Consider the following 21,285-nt stretch of genomic DNA (forward strand, 5'->3'; position numbering starts at 1 on the left):
GTCGTCAATTTTTTTTTCTTCGGCAGCAAGAACCTGATAACTTCGCTGCCGTGATGGCGGATGATGTTCTAATAGAAGAAACTGATTCCACCAAGTTCCTCGGAATGCACCTAGTCGAGGCTGACTTGGGACATCACATTGACGGCATTTGTTCAAAGGTTTTCCTCAGGCATTTATGCCTTACGGAACCTTGCAAAATTCTGCTCTTTGGATATACTAAGAACGGCCTACTTTGGCTTGGTATATCTACATCTGACATACGGTTTGAGACTGTGGGGCAGCTGGATGGCAGCCAAATACAAATTCGAACGTGTAATTTAGAAGTCAAAAGAAAGCTGTCCGAATCATTTCAAAATTGAACTTCAGAGATTCATGCAAAAACACCTTCAGGGAGCTTGGATTGCTGACTTTGCCCTGGCTCTATATCCTGGAGGTTGTCCTGTACTGCCGTTCTAAGTGTAACTTGGTTCAAGGCAGGGACGTTCACCAGTATGGGACTAGAGGCAGGGACAACTTCCGCGTTCAACAACACAGAACTGCAGCATTCGAAAGTTTGCCGTCTGAGGTTGGTGTCAAGCTAATCAATAAGCTCTCCTGAAGAGATCAAACAATTGAATGACCAAAAAAAATTTAAAACTCGACTAAGACATCTTTTGCTGTCGAGGGTGTTTTACTCGGTTGACGAGTTTATGGAGAGCCGCTGGACGAAATTCAAAAATCAAAAACTAACACCATCAAATCCTCTGGTTCTGGATGGGCAGTGGCAGGATTGTCTGGTGAGAATGAAGATGAGAGTTAATGAGAGTACCATGTGACTGTGGTGAGTGAAGTGAATGAAGTGTAGGCCTACCTTTTTATTATTTAAATATTTATATATGACGTTTGTATGCAATTTTATAATTGTTTACCGCAATAAAATATTATTATTATTATCACTCGAGGGGCTGCAACATTTCTGTCTGTTTGCACTTCTCTATTAATGATTGATTATTGGTTCATTGGTTGAGCGAAGTCTATCACTCGAGGGGCTGCAACGTTTCTGTCTGTTTGCACTTCTCTATTAATGATTGATTATTGGTTCGTTGGTTGTGCGAAGTCTATCACTCGAGGGGCTGCAACATTTCTGTCTGTTTGCACTTCTCTATTAATGATTGATTATTGGTTCGTTGGTTGTGCGAAGTCTATCACTCGAGGGGCTACAACATTTCTGTCTGTTTGCACTTCTCTATTAATGATTGATTATTGGTTCGTTGGTTGAGCGAAGTCTATCACTCGAGGGGCTGCAACATTTCTGTCTGTTTGCACTTCTCTATTAATGATTGATTATTGGTTCGTTGGTTGTGCGAAGTCTATCACTCGAGGGGCTGCAACATTTCTGTCTGTTTGCACTTCTCTATTAATGATTGATTATTGGTTCGTTGGTTGAGCGAAGTCTATCACTCGAGGGGCTGCAACATTTCTGTCTGTTTGCACTTCTCTATTAATGATTGATTATTGGTTCATTGGTTGAGCGAAGTCTATCACTCGAGGGGCTGCAACATTTCTGTCTGTTTGCACTTCTCTATTAATGATTGATTATTGGTTCGTTGGTTGAGCGAAGTCTATCACTCGAGGGGCTGCAACATTTCTGTCTGTTTGCACGATATTTTGAAAACGAACTGACCTATAGACTTAAAATTATACCACTGAAAAAAATCACTCTGTGATTATACCACTTAAACTAACTTTATGTCTTCTGCAATTAGAAGATAACTAATTCTCAGGCTTATTCTAATATTTTTGATGAAAATTGTCAAGAGCAGTGGACTCGAGTGAGACTCCTGGGGAACTCCTGATGTTGAGGAGAACTCCTGAGACAGATGTCGCATAAACTTGACGACGCGCATCCGATTGTATATAAATAGACAGCAAACCAGTTCAACAAAGGGTCAGCTATTTTGTAGGCTTGAAGTTTAGCCGTAAGATGCTTATTCTCTGTCTAATATCTTAAAAACATAAATATATAAGTAAAGTTGTTTCTTACAACTGGAGGAGTTTATAACTTCTGAAAAACCCATGTTAGACAGGGCTAAATAAGTTCCAATACAAAGAGGTTAGATTAAAATAACTTTGCCAATGCCAGTTCGATTACCACTCGTCTGAAGTCGGTTCAGACATGTGTATAGGAACCACATGTCTAATCTTCAGTACATCACTAGAAAACCCCGTGTTCTGAGGGACATATAGTAAAGAAAAGTTAAAGACCACAACAAAAATCTACAGCACTTTAAAACCGTTGAATTTATCGTATCTACTCCTGGAACTATCGAGCTGCCCCAGTGAGTTAAAAACTTAATCCTTAGTAAATTTACTAAGAGCAAATCAAGAGTTGTGTGTGTGTGTTATATAATAGGATTGGGAATTAATGAAAAAACATATGAGAAGAAGTTAGTAAAGAACCACATATCTCCTGAGGAGTATCCACCATAAGTCATCGTAGCTGGAACCGATTTCTGTCTATTAGTGTTCCTAACAAAGCTCCAGAATGTTTTTGGGTTATCTGTCATACTCGCCTTCACGTAATTAACATAATTATTATAGCAAGCTTTAGAAAGTAGACTACAATGACTTCTTACTCAAGAAAACTCCAGAAAAGTACGGTTATCAAGTGACTTTAAAAAAAGAATATGTGAAATCTCTCCTTCTCAATGACAATCCTTATTAATTCGTAGAAAACAAACAGAGAAACTTAAAAACAACCAACTTTCTAATTAGGCTTGTGAGAAATAATGAGTTTAGAGATTTGCAAAACATTGTAAATAATCTATCAGTGTTTGTGATAGGTAGCTGTGATTCTAAAATATCTGAGAAAGAAGACTTGTAAATATATTTTAAGATTGCATACAGAAAGGTTGAGTATATATTTTACATCTGTAGAATGTCGAGTAGTGGTGTTAAGAGTAACCACCACTGAAAACCACGTTTAATAAATTCACCAATTTCCAATCTAAACATACAAACTGCATCGGTTCCCGAAACCCTGTAAGAATCGCCATTGACAAGAAAATACCACCAAAGTAACAGCCCACTTCATCTAAAAAATTATAAAACCCATATTAATAACCGACCAAGAAAATATCTCACTTGATGAAATATTATTTCTGACTAGTAATAATGTAAATTTTACAAAAGCCAGTTATACAAAAACGACATTCTTTTCATGTAGGCTAAACACACACACACACACACACACACACACACACACACACACACACACACACACACACACACACACACACACACACACCGACATAATCCTGAAATTCCTAACAATGACAATAATTGAAACAATATGACGTGATGTTTTCAAAAAGAAAAGAAACTCAAATATGATCTAATGTGACTTAAAGGGTAAAGTTGTCCATCTTTATACAGAGAGAATAAAAGGCTAATATTATTAAAAAGAGACTCTTTTAGAAAGGGAGCTTAATACTACCGCAGGATTCCTAATGTTAAATATGATCTTGTTATTGATGATTGTATTTTTATTGATTCAGTCTTTACAGAATGGTTCATAATTGTAATGTAGTGCTACAAGAATATCCTTCAATGTTACGTAGCACCCCAAATTGAATAAACCAAGTTCATTAATTATGAAGCAATAAAGTGGCCAGAATCAATAACAAGACCCCAGTCAATACTGCGGAGCACCGCGGTTCTGAGGTTTCTACAAATACACTTCTTTCTAGAAGAAATGTTATTCGTTAATCAACTTTCCACCACAAATATTCCTGGTTTGTCCACAAACCACTGAGTAGTAGCCTAACATGTGGGCTAAGGCGGCTAAGTGATAAAGATGACTTCTTGAAATCCAAGGTGATTCCACCGCCAAAAGGATATTTATTCAACATTACAGGGGGGAGAAGGCCAGAAGTAACACAATAAGCTACACACTGTAATAATGCAATGACTGAGAATTGAGCTCTAAAAAATAATAATATATGGTAAACATTCTAAATTGATATAAAAATTTAGGAAAATGATTCTAGAATCTAGTCACATTAAATTGTGTTGGGGTAAAAACTGCAGTAAAAGTAAGCAGTGAGAATCAGTATGACCGTGAGACTGTATGCTTCGGTTATAACTGCTACACGCCGCTCACTAAACCACACAAGTGGTAGGAGTAAACTGGCGGAGCTTCGGTTATCACTCCCACACGTCGCTCACTACACCACACAAGTGGTAGGAGTAAACTGGTGGAACTTTCGGTTATCACTCCCACACGCCGCTCACTAAACCACACAAGTGGTAGGAGTGAACTGGAGGAAATTCGGTTATCACTCCGACACGCCACTCACTACACCACACAAGTGGTAGGAGTAAACTGGTGGAACTTCGGTTATCACTCCTACACGCCGCTCACTACACCACACAAGTGGTAGGAGTAAACTGGTGGAACTTCGGTTATCACTCCCACACGCCACTCACTAAACACACACAAGTGGTAGGAGTGAACTGGAGAAATTCGGTTTATACTCCTACACGCCACTCACTACACCCACACAAGTGGTAGGAGTAAACTGGTGGAGCTTCGGTTATCACTCCGACATGCCGCTCACTACACCACACAAGTGGTAGGAGTAAACTGGTGGAAATTCGGTTATCACTCCGACACGCCACTCACTAAACCACACAAGTGGTAGGAGTGAATTGGAGGAACTTCGGTTATTACTCCTACACGCCGCTCACTAAACCACACAAGTGGTAGGAGTAAACTGGCGGAGCTTCGGTTATCACTCCGACATGCCGCTCACTAACACCACACAAGTGGTAGGAGTAAACTGGAGGAAATTCGGTTATCACTCCTACACGCCACTCACTACACCACACAAGTGGTAGGAGTGAATTGGAGGAAATTTCGGTTATTACTCCGACACGCCGCTCACTAAACCACACAAGTGGTAGGAGTAAACTGGCGGAGCTTCGGTTATCACTCCCACACGCCGCTCACTAAACCACACAAGTGGTAGGAGTGAACTGGAGGAAATTCGGTTATCACTCCGACACGCCACTCACTACACCACACAAGTGGTAGGAGTAAACTGGTGGAACTTCGGTTATTACTCTGCTCACTAAAACCACATAAGTGGTAGGAGTAAACTGGCGGTTATCACTCACTCGGTTATCACTCCGACATGCCGCTTCGGTTATCACTCCTACACGCCGCTCACTAAACCACACAAGTGGTAGGAGTAAACTGGTGGAACTTCGGTTATCACTCCTACACGCCGCTCACTAAACCACACAAGTGGTATGAGTAAACTGGCGGAGCGTCGGTTATCACTCCTACACGCCGCTCACTAAACCACACAAGTGGTAGGAGTAAACTGGCGGAGCTTCGGTTATCACTCCGACACTTTATTCACTGAGCCACCTAAGCTGCAGGTCTAAACTGGTGATGTTTCTGTAACGCGTTACACTGAGTAAAATATTAATCTCATCCTAGTTTTAATCTGTTATCAATATGGTTTAAATAACTTTGACTCCTGTTATCTTTGAAACTTCGTCCGAAGTACGGTTTCTTTTTATATGAAGTACGGTTCTTTTTTATGGAAAGTTCACAGCCCAAGGTTGAGATTAGTTATTACCTTTGAATCTTTGGATCCATATATTATAAATATTAATAAGAATAAAAAAAAGAAGTCTTATGCCAAAAAGTCGGATATTTATTTGCACTTTTATAAAATCATGCCCTGCCGTCCTATTGCTTATGTAGTTGATAAATACAATGTTAAATCAAAATTAATAATTTGTGCAGAATCAAAATAAAATACAGACATATTACGAATATACATATTGATATTGTTATTGTTTAAACTTTCCGCAATAAAACAAGAATATAGTTGCAATATCTCGGACACGTGTATTGTATTTGTTATTTTTATTACTAAATGTAAATCTATTTATATAAAAACAGTAGTTTACCTGCGAGGAATGACTACAGCCCCCTCCAGTTGTCAGCCTAGTTTCATTTCACGGGTTTAGTGAATAGTTTCTGGAACAATAGAACCATAACAATTATAAACACTAAAACAATGTATCTAATTGAGTAAAGTATAAAAGTGACAATTGTATAATGATGTGTGCTTTAAAAGGAGATACACAGAGAAATATAAGGTAGAAAGTCAACCTTTCAAGTTGTGAATATCAGTAACTTTCATGTTACTTTCCCTCAATGGTGAAGGTGGATTCTGTAAATGTAAAATACATTCGGATATACGTACCTGGAGAGCCCAGCCCATTCATACGGCCGAATTTTGTCATCCCTATAATAGACGAATTACGAAATATGTTTCACATTCAGGGGTTTTATTCACTAAATAGACGTTTTACAAGCTCTGTCCCCATCTGATAGTGAATATTAAAAACACGTATAAAATAATACAGTCTCTTAACTGTGAAAGTGGTCGCTATTTCCATGTTTGTCAAAATATTGCATTTTTAACCATTGCAATATTATTGTTCAAGAATTATACGCATCTATTCAAATGTTTCTATTTAAAGATTCCTACCGAATCCTGGCGAGTTGTTGACGGTAGAGGTGTATCGCTCTGTGTCCACGGTTATGAGCAAATAGTACTTCCATAATTAGAACACTCACAATTTGTTCAAACGTGTTTAAGAAACTTTGACATATTATCAGATTATTTACGATAAATTAAAGTTACGCAGCTAGCAACTTATTCGGTAAAATATTCTTATTGAGAATAACATTTCTCAGCAATTGGTTTAGACCAAATAACTGAAAAATTTGGATTTATTAAACACTAAGATTCAACATTCAAAATATTGAAAGGCATTAACAAAAAACATTTAAAATACAAACAAAATTCACTCTGCAAATTTTTCTTACTGTTTCAATCCGAAGATATTGTGATATCTTGCATTGTGCTATCTATTACGGAGGTCACGATTGAGTATCACGAGATGTATGCTTGACACTTGAACCCTCTATTGGCAGCCAGCCCTAGCCCTGTCTGTAATCCTCTTTAAAGGCAGTGAAGAGAACTCTCAGCACTCCTTGGACTGCCGTATAAGAGCTTTTGACAAGGGCAAACTATACGTGGACCCATCAAAGTAGTAGTCACGCTTGACATCGGTTAATTTTTTCGATGGTCGGTAGAAAACACTAAGCAGTTAATGTCTTCTAGACATTCAGTTGAAAAGAAGCCAGACAGTATATTAAAGAATACTATACTCACATAAAGTTAGCAGACCAACCGATCAGTCGAAGGAAAATCGAAATTAGGCCGCTCTGGTTCCCAATTCTGATTTAACAAGAAAACCTAAACTATCAGACAGATCAGAAATCTGTAATAAACCAATGCGAAATTTGTTTCCAAACAGTATGGTTTTAAGAAAAAAAAAAACATCGTTTAACTTTTTTATCCAATACTTAAGGCAGGGTGTTTTCCAAAATTTATTAAACACTTTCAGGGTTATCCCACTGTTCAAGAAGGGAAACAGAAATTATCTTCATAACTACTATCCAATCGCCATGGTAAAATTTTTTTCAAAGATTATCGAGACAATAATTGGCAAACAGTTAATGGACTGCTTTAAAAAAATAGTTTGATTAGTACAGAATACTTCGGATTTTGGAAAGGGCTGTCAACCACTCGCGCAATCGTAGGCGGGGGAGGTTTTAGAGGTTGTAACCCCCGATTGATACAAATATTCAAGGTATATTTAAAATTGTGTTCAACCGAAAGTATACTCGCAGTCGAACGAAGTATCATAGTTCAGTTTTGTTTTTATTCGTTTTGATATTCTAACTATAACAGCTGATATATAGTAAAGCATAAGACTCTTGCTTCGTAATTTTTCGGAATGACGAGTTCGTCTACGACCCGAGGGGATTGACGAATATAATACATATCTCACTTCCCGCTTCGGGCGAGTATAGGCCATGAACGCCGGTCATCTCACTGAACGGCTAATTTGTAATAGTCTCAACGTAGGTCTCATAGCTTTCGTTGTTGGCGCTAGTCGTGTATTAGTGACTTGTGTTATTACTGAATACCGATAGTGTTACTAGTAACAAACATAAAAATAAAATAAAAGTACAAAACCTCTAGATTACTGATTTTACAATTTAAAAATATTATTATTCATTAAAGTTATTAAATTTTACTCGATGTTACTGTTAAGCTTCTCCGGTATTGTTTCAATCAAAATTTTGTAAGACGTATACTAAATTAGATGCTTATCAAAACGTGTTTTATAGTTGACCTACCTATAAAAATAAAATAATGAACTTTTAACTCTCTGGTGGTGAACTTCTGATATATCTGAGGTTGTGAGTTAACTCAATAAATTTATTTTAACTAAATGTTCACAAAAACGGTAAGTTCACAAAGTAAAGAAATATCGTGTTCTTTTAAATAATATGTCATTTGAAGTTAGTAATTTTTTAATGTTTTATTTTACACAATAGAACATGTCTTGTTTACATAAATTTAAGGTTTAAAATATTAATACATAATAATAACAAAATAGAAATGATGATAATTTTCTAAGTTTGTTTCAAAGGGTTGTCAGTAGCAACAATCAAGACTCAGGCATGGTGAAATCTTACTCTAGCAATAAGTTTTATATTCAAAGATCTTTAGTTTATGATAACCATTAATTGTTTTTGAGCCACTGACATGTAAAATATAAGGCTGTTGATGTTTTCGTCTGTTCATTTCTAATTCACTGATTTAACAACTTTGGCTGTAAACAAATTCATGATTTGTCTTTTAACAACTTTTTTATTGAACACTATTCCAATTTTCATGTTGCAATGTTTTTCACTACTTTTCTTATTAAAAATTATCAGCTTTATTTTTTCAGGTTCAGCTTACTTGCTTCAAAGAAAGTGTTAAATAAAAGGCTAAATGTAAAATGTAAAAGATTTACAAAAATGTTGTTTTATACAGTGTCTCATCTGTCAGATCTCAGGTAAAATGCCTGTAATAGTTTGTGTAAAACTGTAACCCTAAAGGAAGTCTAATATGGCAACTGAGCCTTTAGAAAATTATTCACCGATTGCTATAGCATGTTTATCTCACTATTTGTATATGAAAACTCAAAATTACACAATAAAAGTAACGAAATATGCTTCGTAATTGATATTTAACTTACAGTTCATATTTTGTACGTCTGTATTCGTTATAAAGTTGCCAAACGTCTGCTGGGTCGATGCGCAATGCACGCAGTGGACGTCAACCGCTATATATTTTTTATCAGGGATGAAATGGTTCGAAATAAAAAATACATTTCAATGTAAAACACATGTTATTGAAGTAATACAAATACACGTACGTATTTCGTAGTTAAATATATGTAATATGCAAGGTGTTTCGTGAGAGGTTGGCACAACTTAAGGATGTGATAGTAGAGGAAAAAAACAAGTAAAAAACTTCATATGAACATGTGTTATATTTCACTTTGTTTAGTGTCTGTCTGTCCATATGTGATTTTATTAAAACAAATCGGGCATTGGCCGTGTTTATGTCCTGGTCGCCAGGAGGAGGGGGGTGCTTATCAAGGAGGTGCTAAGGCAAAGTACCCAGACCAATCAGAACATATTAAATTGATTACTTATTTAAATTCCGAGATATGAGTTCGGATTCGTATAGACAGACGAAAAGACTAATGCAACGAACGAAACGATGAAAATAGATGTTTTGAACGTCTTCATCGCCGAATTGTTATGGATCTCTTCAGACGAACATGGCTCCATATTCCAGGAGTCAATCTGTACCAGTGTCAGATTACATAACTAAACACTTCAGAACTAAACTAAGATAAAATAGAGCTAAACTCGATATTCGCAATGAAACAACAACCCTTCCCAACGTCATGTGTACAGATTCGCAAAACACCAAATATTTCTTAAAAACGTAAATCATAATTATTTACTCATTGACAATCTTCGTTTGGAATTTATTGCATGTAACTAACCCGCACCTTAAGGTTCTGGATTGGACTACTGTATGTAATGTGGAGTCGTTGTAAACAAATCAATAAGTAAATAAGTGATAAGTCGGGACTAACGACAGGTATGTCAGAATGTATGACTAGCTGGCAGACACTCGTGGCTACGTGCAAGGACAGGCCTCAAGATAACATCTTGTCGTAGTCAGCGTTTTGCTTTTACGAGCCACCCGGTGAAAGGTCAAGGGGGAGGTTTATAGAGGAGCCGAGAGAAGAGAGGTATGAAGTCGACTTGATAATTTTAACACAGAACCGGATAATCCCCCGGTATATTTTTATGTTCAAACTTAATTACCCTGGGCCGCCTCTGCTGCTCTACTGCGTTCCTGTAACGGCTTGAGTTTTATCGACGTTATAATTGTTCAAAAGTTTTAAGCTACCAGACCCGACTGCCAACGCGATTAACGAATAACTTTATATCGAACTGCTTACGCTTCTGAAACATCGTTTTATTTACCTTACAGTGTCATTACATGCATCTGCATATACGGGCTGCTTTTAAATAAACACATAAAACTTCTGTAACACGATCTATACGCAAAAAAATACATGTCTTTTCAATAAAAAAATATGTTTAAGTTCATTTCGTTAATCGTGTTTAAGATCGTTCGTGTGAAGAGGCAACAGTACGAGCTGTGACACTAAACCGTGCCCTACTGTATCTTACCTCCGCATCTGTAGAGTTACAGAAAGAGGCTCCCGTCTTCAAACACGATAATCTCGACAATGGTAGGTACCTTGCAGCCAAAACATGGGACCTTCTCAATGTCTTTCAATTTTTATTCAAAACTCTATGGCATAGTCAAATCACTCGTTTTAAAAATATGACCGACGGTATAGCCAAATTGCACATATAGGCATGCCCATCATGGGGGGGGGGGTTGAGGATCTGTAACAATACACCTCCTAATTGATACAACTATTCTGGGTACATTTTAACTTGCGCTATACTCGTAGTCAATCTAAGCGTACGTAGTTCGGTTTCATTGTTATCTGTGTTGGAATTTAAACTATAATAGCTGATAAAGAGTACGGCACAAGACACACGCTCGGTAAGTTTTCGAAATTACCAGTTCATCTGCAAACCGTAGGGTTTTACGGCTACAACGCAGCGAGCTACTGTCGCGTCGCTCCCACACTTCCCGCGCTTCCAGTGGAGAGACAGCGAGTAATGGCTATGACCGCCTACCGTTCATTATTCTGAACGCCCAATGAGTTCCGATAGAGTTCCATGTTACTGTTATACTTTTGTTAATAATGAGTTCCGATAGTGTAGAAAAAACTAATAGTACAACATCTCTTGTTGGCTGATTTTTTACTGTTAGACTTCTTGGTATCGTTTTTTGACATATACAAAAACTATATATTTTCAAAATGTGTGTTTATAGTTGATCTATAACGTTGAATAAAATAATTAACGTTCAACTCTTGGACAGCGAACTCCGGGACTTATCGGAGCTTATGACTCAATCCGCTTAATTGATTTCACACCATTATTTCAATCAAATGCTCGCAAACTCTGTATGTACGAAAGGAACGGAATACTGGACGTGAAGTACGTATTCATTATGCGCGTGTGTTAACCGCTAGGTGATAAATACACAAGATTACTAATGTCATATGTGCAGTAAATATATCTCGTATAAAAATATATGTCGGTTACTATCCAAAATATTTTAATCACGGGTGGCACGGTTTTAAATAAATAAACCATTTAACTGTACGTGACATATTAAGACGTGACATATATTAAGACAATACAAATACAAGCCCAAGTTTTTAAAAGAAAACACGTGCATTTTTAAACCCATTGTATGATCTGTGAATTCAAGGTACAAGTGAGATAGTGTGAATTGTGAACCTCTGAAAATCCCGTTTTCTATTTTGTGTGTTATAGGGCGATCTCCAAAGGATTATATTTTCACTTAAATTATAACGGTTTTCGTGGAGGATAAAATAAGAATTGTGTGCTCTTAGAAGGTTGTCAAACACGTAAATTTTAATATTGTTATCATTTAAACATAATCCAAGGGAGTGCTCTGGGCTCCCCACCTTAACTGAGAGGAGCGAAATATCCTCAAATTCTTCGGTAGAAGTAAACCCCCGCTTTATTTTGTCATCCTAGATACGCCTATACAATCACTTACACCACCTTAAAACTCCCGTTAAATATAATATTTTTTCGAAACAGTGATCGTACATTACTAAATACCTGATAAAAAGAAATCACTTGTATTAAACACATTAACTACCTGTTAAAATCTGAAGATCACTCTCGACGAAAATGTTATTTTATAAAGGTATACATCTTATTTTACGCCATTTTACTAAGTAATTCGCTTGTATTAAAACATTATTTAAATTTTCAAATCTATAGGTCCCTCGAAAGGAACAAGTTGTATTGTTATTAAGATAAACGTCTCATTTTGACATTCATAATACAACTCAGAAGCTTGTCACTCGGGTTCAGATACACTGTGTAGTTGGAGGTATACTGCAGCTCAGCCAGCGTAGAAACTTATAAAATCGCGGACATGCACTTTTGATAATCGCGATAAAAGTGTTTGTCAGAAGCTTGTCACTCGGGTTCAGATACACTGTGTAGTTGGAGGTATATACTGCAGCTCAGCCAGCGTAGAAACTTATAATATCGCGGACATGCACTTTTGATAATCGTGATAAAAGTGTTTGTCAGAAGCTTGTCACTCGGGTTCAGATACACTGTGTAGTTGGAGGTAAACTGCAGCTCAGCCAGCGTAGAAACTTATAATATCGCGGACATGCACTTTTGATAATCGTGATAAAAGTGTTTGTCAGAAGCTTGTCACTCGGGTTCAGATACACTGTGTAGTTGGAGGTAAACTGCAGCTCAGCCAGCGTAGAAACTTATAAAATCGCGGACATGCACTTTTGATAATCGTGATAAAAGTGTTTGTCAGAAGCTTGTCACTCGGGTTCAGATACACTGTGTAGTTGGAGGTATACTGCAGCTCAGCCAGCGTAGAAACTTATAATATCGCGGACATGCACTTTTGATAATCGTGATAAAAGTGTTTGTCAGAAGCTTGTCACTCGGGTTCAGATACACTGTGTAGTTGGAGGTATACTGCAGCTCAGCCAGCGTAGAAACTTATAATATCGCGGACATGCACTTTTGATAATCGTGATAAAAGTGTTTGTCAGAAGCTTGTCACTCGGGTTCAGATACACTGTGTAGTTGGAGGTATACTGCAGCTCAGCCAGCGTAGAAACTTATAAAATCGCGGACATGCACTTTTGATAATCGTGATAAAAGTGTTTGTCAGAAGCTTGTCACTCGGGTTCAGATACACTGTGTAGTTGGAGGTATACTGCAGCTCAGCCAGCGTAGAAACTTATAAAATCGCGGACATGCACTTTTGATAATCGTGATCAAAGTGTTTGTCAGAAGCTTGTCACTCGGGTTCAGATACACTGTGTAGTTGGAGGTATACTGCAGCTCAGCCAGCGTAGAAACTTATAAAATCGCGGACATGCACTTTTGATAATCGTGATCAAAGTGTTTGTCAGAAGCTTGTCACTCGGGTTCAGATACACTGTGTAGTTGGAGGTATACTGCAGCTCAGCCAGCGTAGAAACTTATAATATCGCGGACATGCACTTTTGATAATCGCGATAAAAGTGTTTGTCAGAAGCTTGTCACTCGGGTTCAGATACACTGTGTAGTTGGAGGTATACTGCAGCTCAGCCAGCGTAGAAACTTATAATATCGCGGACATGCACTTTTGATAATCGCGATAAAAGTGTTTGTCAGAAGCTTGTCACTCGGGTTCAGATACACTGTGTAGTTGGAGGTATACTGCAGCTCAGCCAGCGTAGAAACTTATAATATCGCGGACATGCACTTTTTTGATAATCGTGATAAAAGTGTTTGTCAGAAGCTTGTCACTCGGGTTCAGATACACTGTGTAGTTGGAGGTATACTGCAGCTCAGCCAGCGTAGAAACTTATAAAATCGCGGACATGCACTTTTGATAATCGCGATAAAAGTGTTTGTCAGAAGCTTGTCACTCGGGTTCAGATACACTGTGTAGTTGGAGGTATACTGCAGCTCAGCCAGCGTAGAAACTTATAAAATCGCGGACATGCACTTTTGATAATCGCGATAAAAGTGTTTGTCAGAAGCTTGTCACTCGGGTTCAGATACACTGTGTAGTTGGAGGTATACTGCAGCTCAGCCAGCGTAGAAACTTATAAAATCGCGGACATGCACTTTTGATAATCGTGATAAAAGTGTTTGTCAGAAGCTTGTCACTCGGGTTCAGATACACTGTGTAGTTGGAGGTATACTGCAGCTCAGCCAGCGTAGAAACTTATAAAATCGCGGACATGCACTTTTGATAATCGCGATAAAAGTGTTTGTCAGAAGCTTGTCACTCGGGTTCAGATACACTGTGTAGTTGGAGGTATACTGCAGCTCAGCCAGCGTAGAAACTTATAAAATCGCGGACATGCACTTTTGATAATCGCGATAAAAGTGTTTGTCAGAAGCTTGTCACTCGGGTTCAGATACACTGTGTAGTTGGAGGTATACTGCAGCTCAGCCAGCGTAGAAACTTATAAAATCGCGGACATGCACTTTTGATAATCGTGATAAAAGTGTTTGTCAGAAGCTTGTCACTCGGGTTCAGATACACTGTGTAGTTGGAGGTATACTGCAGCTCAGCCAGCGTAGAAACTTATAAAATCGCGGACATGCACTTTTGATAATCGTGATAAAAGTGTTTGTCAGAAGCTTGTCACTCGGGTTCAGATACACTGTGTAGTTGGAGGTATACTGCAGCTCAGCCAGCGTAGAAACTTATAAAATCGCGGACATGCACTTTTGATAATCGTGATAAAAGTGTTTAGTTATTGCAATTATTCCATGTATTCACTATACATACGTGTATTTTACGAGTATTGAACTTGTGATCCTTAGTGAGAACGGCAGAGACGAGCACCATAACCTAGGAAATATACGAGTATTTCTAGCACGCAATAAAGCGGTGTTCCACCTCTCGTTGTCAAAGCCTGGTGGAGGGGGGGGGAGATTCTGGGCGAGTGTGTGGCTAAGGAAAGAGGGAATATTTTATTAGTATTAATGGCTAACTTACTTCACAAGCTGACTAAAGTGCACTTCAATTCCACAATCCCTCGAGATTTACTTTAAAAAAAAACTAGTTAACAAAACTTGTTGCTGTAGTTGAAAGCAGTAAATTCTAATTTCTTTTAATACCTAACACAAGAATACACAAATTGCCACTTGGAAGAGTAAGAATATCATTTTTGTCATTTTAAAATTTCTGGTGTAATGATTGTTAAATGCTTTTTTCATTCTAGTGAAGAGATTTATATAATAATTTATCTCTTTGTATGAAGTTTATTTTTGACGATAGAAGGGTTTTGAAGGAAAAGGATTTTTCTGGACATTTGCCATCGTTCAGTGAAACAAAAAAATCAGTAACACCTTTCGAGATCTGTAATCTGAACTCTTCTTCAGGTAAATAACTAACCCAACACATAATTACAAACTAGGTTAAAATAAACAAATCATAAGCGTTGTGGCACGCCTAGGTCAGGAATCACAACCACCATGTTGTGTGTCAACTTCACTAACTCTAATACATGCACTTAATAAAAAAACTATACACAACACTAATCATTAAAACTAAAACTACAGGATAGAGGTCACAATACGTCTTCTGCATTCATCTACCAACTGACCAGAGGCCAATAGTAAATGGCAATCGTCACGGCAGAATTTAATTCGTATTTACAATAATAATTATGATTATTATTACCCTATAAAGAAACCTTTGACCATACAGTTAAGCGTGCCCAACAATTATGGTCAGTCTAAGTATTAAGAGAAATATTTCGACAGTAGAGATGCAGAACAAAGATACGTAAAAAACACGGAACGTAAAAAACAAAGCTGTTTTAAGACCAAAAGTTAAAAAATATATTTTTAAAATTTTCAGAATCTAATAAAACATTTAAAGCTCACCTGAAAAAATGGCTGATGAACTCTGAGGAAACCAATCAATTAACAGATATAATTTAATAACATATTACTGAATGTATATATGTAAGTGCTGAAAAGGTTGTACATAGAGTATAGGGAAAATGTATGTTTCATGGGTTAAAATAAAATAAATAAACTACGAAACTAGCAGTATTTGATAAGTGTGTATAATTGTTCTAGTGATTATGTTTTGGTTGTTTAATTTTATATTAATAAGTAAGGTTTAATATTGTCCACAGTAGTTTGTAAGCAAATAAAGTGATATCACTACAGAGGGCGAATATCAATTCTCAGTGTCATAAAAGCAGTGACTGATAATATATATATATTATTGTTTTATTGCCAATATATAATATATTGTTTGATTGCCGGCCATAAGAACTGTGTAGGATGGTCGAGTATATTCCTACCATTATATGATGCATTAAGTGTAATTTTGTAGAAGGAATAAAGATATTTTCATTTCATTTCAGGTTCTGTGTCGGGCTTGTAACCCATTACGCTCTGTACAAGTTTTTACAAGTCGATAACATAAGGTCTTTTTATATTTTCTTTAAAAATGTTCTTTAATTCCCTCAATTGTTCTTCGTTGAACATATTTTAGCAATTATTAATTTGATTTTATTTAGCCCATGTTAGTAAAGAATTTAATTCACGTATAATTAATTCAATCTTTGTTTTTAAAATAAGTTTTACAATTATAACGTCTTTTATAGTAATAGTCTTGCTTGAAAATTTATTTTTGGCACTAGGGACATGATATTTTACCTCCATTTATTACAAAAAATGTAACATTTGCGAAACTGAAGGATTTGTTAGAAAGAAAGTTAGAGATAATTTAACCCTAAAATTTCGAGGAGCAGCTCCATAGTATTTGCAATACGAATCTGGTTTCCTCAGAATATTCCAGTTTTCTCTCACAATATGTCAAATAACGACTATCACCTGTATATGAAAGAATTAGCTAAACAATATGGCAATGTTTTATTTGATCGTAAACACTGATGAAAAATACATAAATTATTCTGTAAATTATGGGTATGCGTTTGAGTTCGAAGGTGATAAACCTAGGAAATTCGTAAAATTTTTATTTATAGATATATTCAGATTTATGGTGTCGTGTAGTGAAAAACTTGCAAAAATTAAAAAAAAATTAAAACACACAGTAATTTATACAAAATCACTTGAATAAAATACTAGAAAGCAAATAACGAAGAGGAAATCTTAAAAGATCTTTCAGGAAAAGGCGTATTCCTTATAAATTTATCGATAGTATTGTAACACTCGATCACACAGAAGAACTAAAAATTCAAGATTTTCACTTAATGTTATTAGATAAGAGTATATCCGAAAAAATTACAAGCAATATTTAAGTATGTCGAGAAAATTGAGGTGAAAATATAGGCAATTACTCTGATTTATACAATATTGAAGATGTTCTATTACTTGTCCATATTTTTGAAAATTTTTGAGAGATTTGTTTGAATTGCTATGAACTTGATCCAGCACATAACCTGACTGCTCCAAGTCTTGCTTGGGATGCTATGATAAAATTAACAAAAATCGAGGTTCAGTTGATACACTATTACAACACGTATTTGATGATTGAAATTGTGAAGGCATTTCTCAATGTATCAAAATATATGTAAAAGCGAATAATAAATATTTGAAAGATTGTTATGATACAAAACCAGAAAATTATCTGTAGATGAGATAATCTTTAGGGTTGGGAATTGTCACAGAACTTAACGTATACTGATATCAGCACTATATATAAAAATAATATTTTGGGTAAAATTGATGGATCCAAACACTTATACAAAAGAAGAATGGAAAGAAACAATTTGGCAGCTTACTGGTGATGAACCTTAAGTTTATATTCTCGAAGTTGATCTAGAATATCCTGAAAATTTACATGAAAGTCATGGAGATGAGCCTTTAGCTCCAGAATATTCTAACAAGAAACTTTGCAATACTTTACTTTAAATTACTTACGGATGAGGCATTTTCTTTTGGTAAGTAATAAATGTCGTCGTCTGACCTTGAAATGGCATGATTGGCTTGCAAATTTCTAAATGATCAGGTAAATCTCCTCTTTTGTAGGAATGACTTAACATCTGTTACATAGAAATGTTGTATGGCCGTGTTGTTGAGAAGAAACAAGCATATTTAAATCGGTTATCGAAACATAGTGAGATGTTTCTTCTTGTTGTACATACAATAAATAAATATTCTGCGTCACATATTTCTGAAATTTATAGAGGAACAATATGGAATATTTCGTCATAACTGTAGATATTTATGGACAATTTTTGATAGTTATACTTAGAACCAAAAATTCTTTTTTCGAACAATTATACATCCTTAAATGACATTGGATAGTCAAATCCAGAAAATATGTCGTCATTCACGAATTTTCGTACTCTTTTACTGTCCTTTTTGGTTTTTTAACTGCCTATCTAATTGAATAATAAAACAGAAATTGCCTTTATTTTTTCAATTCAAACAAGCTTTTTTAATCTTGATCTCCTGTGGTAAATCGATTTACAGGTATGACTCAACATTTAATAAATTATGCTTATTTATTCTCAAAATAGTTTGATTACATTTCTTTAAAGTCCTTCCAGATCCTGTATTAGGCTGATTACTTTGTTCACGAAGAATAATTTTATCAAACTGACTTGAAATAAAATCATTCGCGTTAAAAATATCCTCAGACTTCAACTGAAAATACGTTAGTGTGGTTTAATGCTCAGCATTTACTCATTTTCTTTGATATTCACATTCTAAGCACAACCTTTAATATTACTATGAGACTCCAAATATGGAAATATCAACACATTTTATTCCATATTTGAAATAATAAATCCCTTAAATATTCTGTGTTTGGATAGCTCATCAATAAATTGTTTACGAGATTTTACAGAATTTCCAAACCATTTTTTGAATATAAATTTTGAATATATCAAGTTTTTCTCAAACCAAGACAATCAGGATGTTTTTGATCCTTTTTAATGTGTTATATTACAGATGAGTAATTTTTTCTAAGAGATAATCTGCGTTTTTTCAATTTTTCAATATTGAAGAGATTTGGATCATGCTTATTTTTCTTAGAAGATTTCTTTATTTCTGTTAATTTTTCTGCCTTCAAATTTTCATAATTTGATTATCTTTCGCCCAATCCCAATAATCCGCAATAATACAGAAAGATAGAAACTGGAATGGGGCGTCTCACATTGTACAAAGTGAGTTAAGTTAAAATTTTTTCGTAAATGGTTTTATGGTAATGTGCTAACCAAGAATGTAGATAAAACTAAATGTTTGCCAATTGCCCTACGTGCCATGGGTGAGGGATATTTGTTATCTTCATACTGGTTTAAAAGTTTTTTTTTAACATAATAAAGAAAGAAAAGTTACAACTAATCTGTAAAAGTCTGTTTTAACTCATATTAATCAATACCGTAAAGGTTTTTCTAAATGTATTTTATTTTTCAATGCTTTGTTGCTTTTTGTTTCTCTTTCTGTCTCTAGTATCCAGTTACGTAGTAAGCTCACAATGTTTTAATAGAACTCAGAGCCACGCACAATATTCGTCCCATGTGGCTTTTTGTTTCTCTTTCTGTCTCTAGTATCCAGTTACGTAGTAAGCTCACAATGTTTTAATAGAACTCAGGGCCACGCACATGATTCGTCCCATGTGGCTTTTTGTTTCTCTTTCTGTCTCTAGTATCCAGTTACGTAGTAAGCTCACAATGTTTTAATAGAACTCAGGGCCACGCACAATGATTCGTCCCATGTGGCTTTTTGTTTCTCTTTCTGTCTCTAGTATCCAGTTACGTAGTAAGCTCACAATGTTTTAATAGAACTCAGGGCCACGCACATGATTCGTCCCATGTGGCTTTTTGTTTCTCTTTCTGTCTCTAGTATCCAGTTACGTAGTAAGCTCACAATGTTTTAATAGAACTCAGGGCCACGCACATGATTCGTCCCATGTGGCTTTTTGTTTCTCTTTCTGTCTCTAGTATCCAGTTACGTAGTAAGCTCACAATGCTTTAATACAACTCAGAGCCACGCACATGATTCGTCCCATGTGGCTTTTTGTTTCTCTTTCTGTCTCTAGTATCCAGTTACGTAGTAAGCTCACAATGTTTTAATAGAACTCAGGGCCACGCACATGATTCGTCCCATGTGGCTTTTTGTTTCTCTTTCTGTCTCTAGTATCCAGTTACGTAGTAAGCTCACAATGTTTTAATAGAACTCAGGGCCACGCACATGATTCGTCCCATGTGGCTTTTTGTTTCTCTTTCTGTCTCTAGTATCCAGTTACGTAGTAAGCTCACAATGCTTTAATACAACTCAGAGCCACGCACAAGATTCGTCCCATGTGGCTTTTTGTTTCTCTTTCTGTCTCTAGTATCCAGTTACGTAGTAAGCTCACAATGTTTTAATAGAACTCAGGGCCACGCACATGATTCGTCCCATGTGGCTTTTTGTTTCTCTTTCTGTCTCTAGTATCCAGTTACGTAGTAAGCTCACAATGCTTTAATACAACTCAGAGCCACGCACAAGATTCGTCCCATGTGGCTTTTTATTCTTACCGTAATGTACAAAGAAATACACATGTTTGATTATTTTTATCTTCTCTGGTTTTCTTCGGCTCGAGTCGTTGATACAAAGCGTATTTTTAAGAAGAGGCAGTTTCTCATTTAAATCTTGTTCTGCCCCTCCTCGTGAGCCGATAGCCTGTGCGAGGATCTCATTGAACAGAATAAGAGGGAGACTCGATACAGTCCGAGGTCGATGGTACAGAATAAAGTGCTAAGGTCACAGACAGGATTCGAACCTGCGCTCTCTCACTCAGATCCGAAGTCCGGCGTTTTAGACAGCTCTGAAATCGGCTGTCCGTCGCAATTATTCGTCCTTATCGACGGTCGAATAGACCTTTCACCATTTCAGAGCAACATATACGGTTTCTTTAGCTGGTTTCTTTATTACAGATTTTTGTTTGGTTTGTAATAACAGCAAACCGATTGGGTTAGCTGATACAACAAGACGTTTCGTAGCTGTTGTTGCGCTGGCGTGATCAATAATGATCAGAGAAATTAATAGAGGAAAAGTTAAATGTATATCCGTTTGGAAAATAAGGATATGTTTATAATATCCTAAATACTTCAGCCTAACAATTGTCAATTTTTTGTCAACTCTGCGGGAAATTTTCA

The 21,285-nt window shown here is 36.3% G+C and overlaps 1 long non-coding RNA gene across 1 annotated transcript in view; it reads right to left on the reverse strand.

The window, feature by feature from the left end:
• LOC124370057 overlaps positions 1 to 21,285 on the reverse strand; it is an 83,084-nt gene that overhangs the window by 10,645 nt on the left and 51,154 nt on the right. The window contains exon 2 of the long non-coding RNA XR_006923143.1: positions 5,965 to 6,034. This is a non-coding gene — a long non-coding RNA (uncharacterized LOC124370057). The remainder of the gene's footprint in view (positions 1 to 5,964; positions 6,035 to 21,285) is intronic.

This window comes from Homalodisca vitripennis, chromosome X (genome assembly GCF_021130785.1).
Source record: "Homalodisca vitripennis isolate AUS2020 chromosome X, UT_GWSS_2.1, whole genome shotgun sequence".
NCBI lineage: Eukaryota > Metazoa > Arthropoda > Insecta > Hemiptera > Cicadellidae > Homalodisca > Homalodisca vitripennis.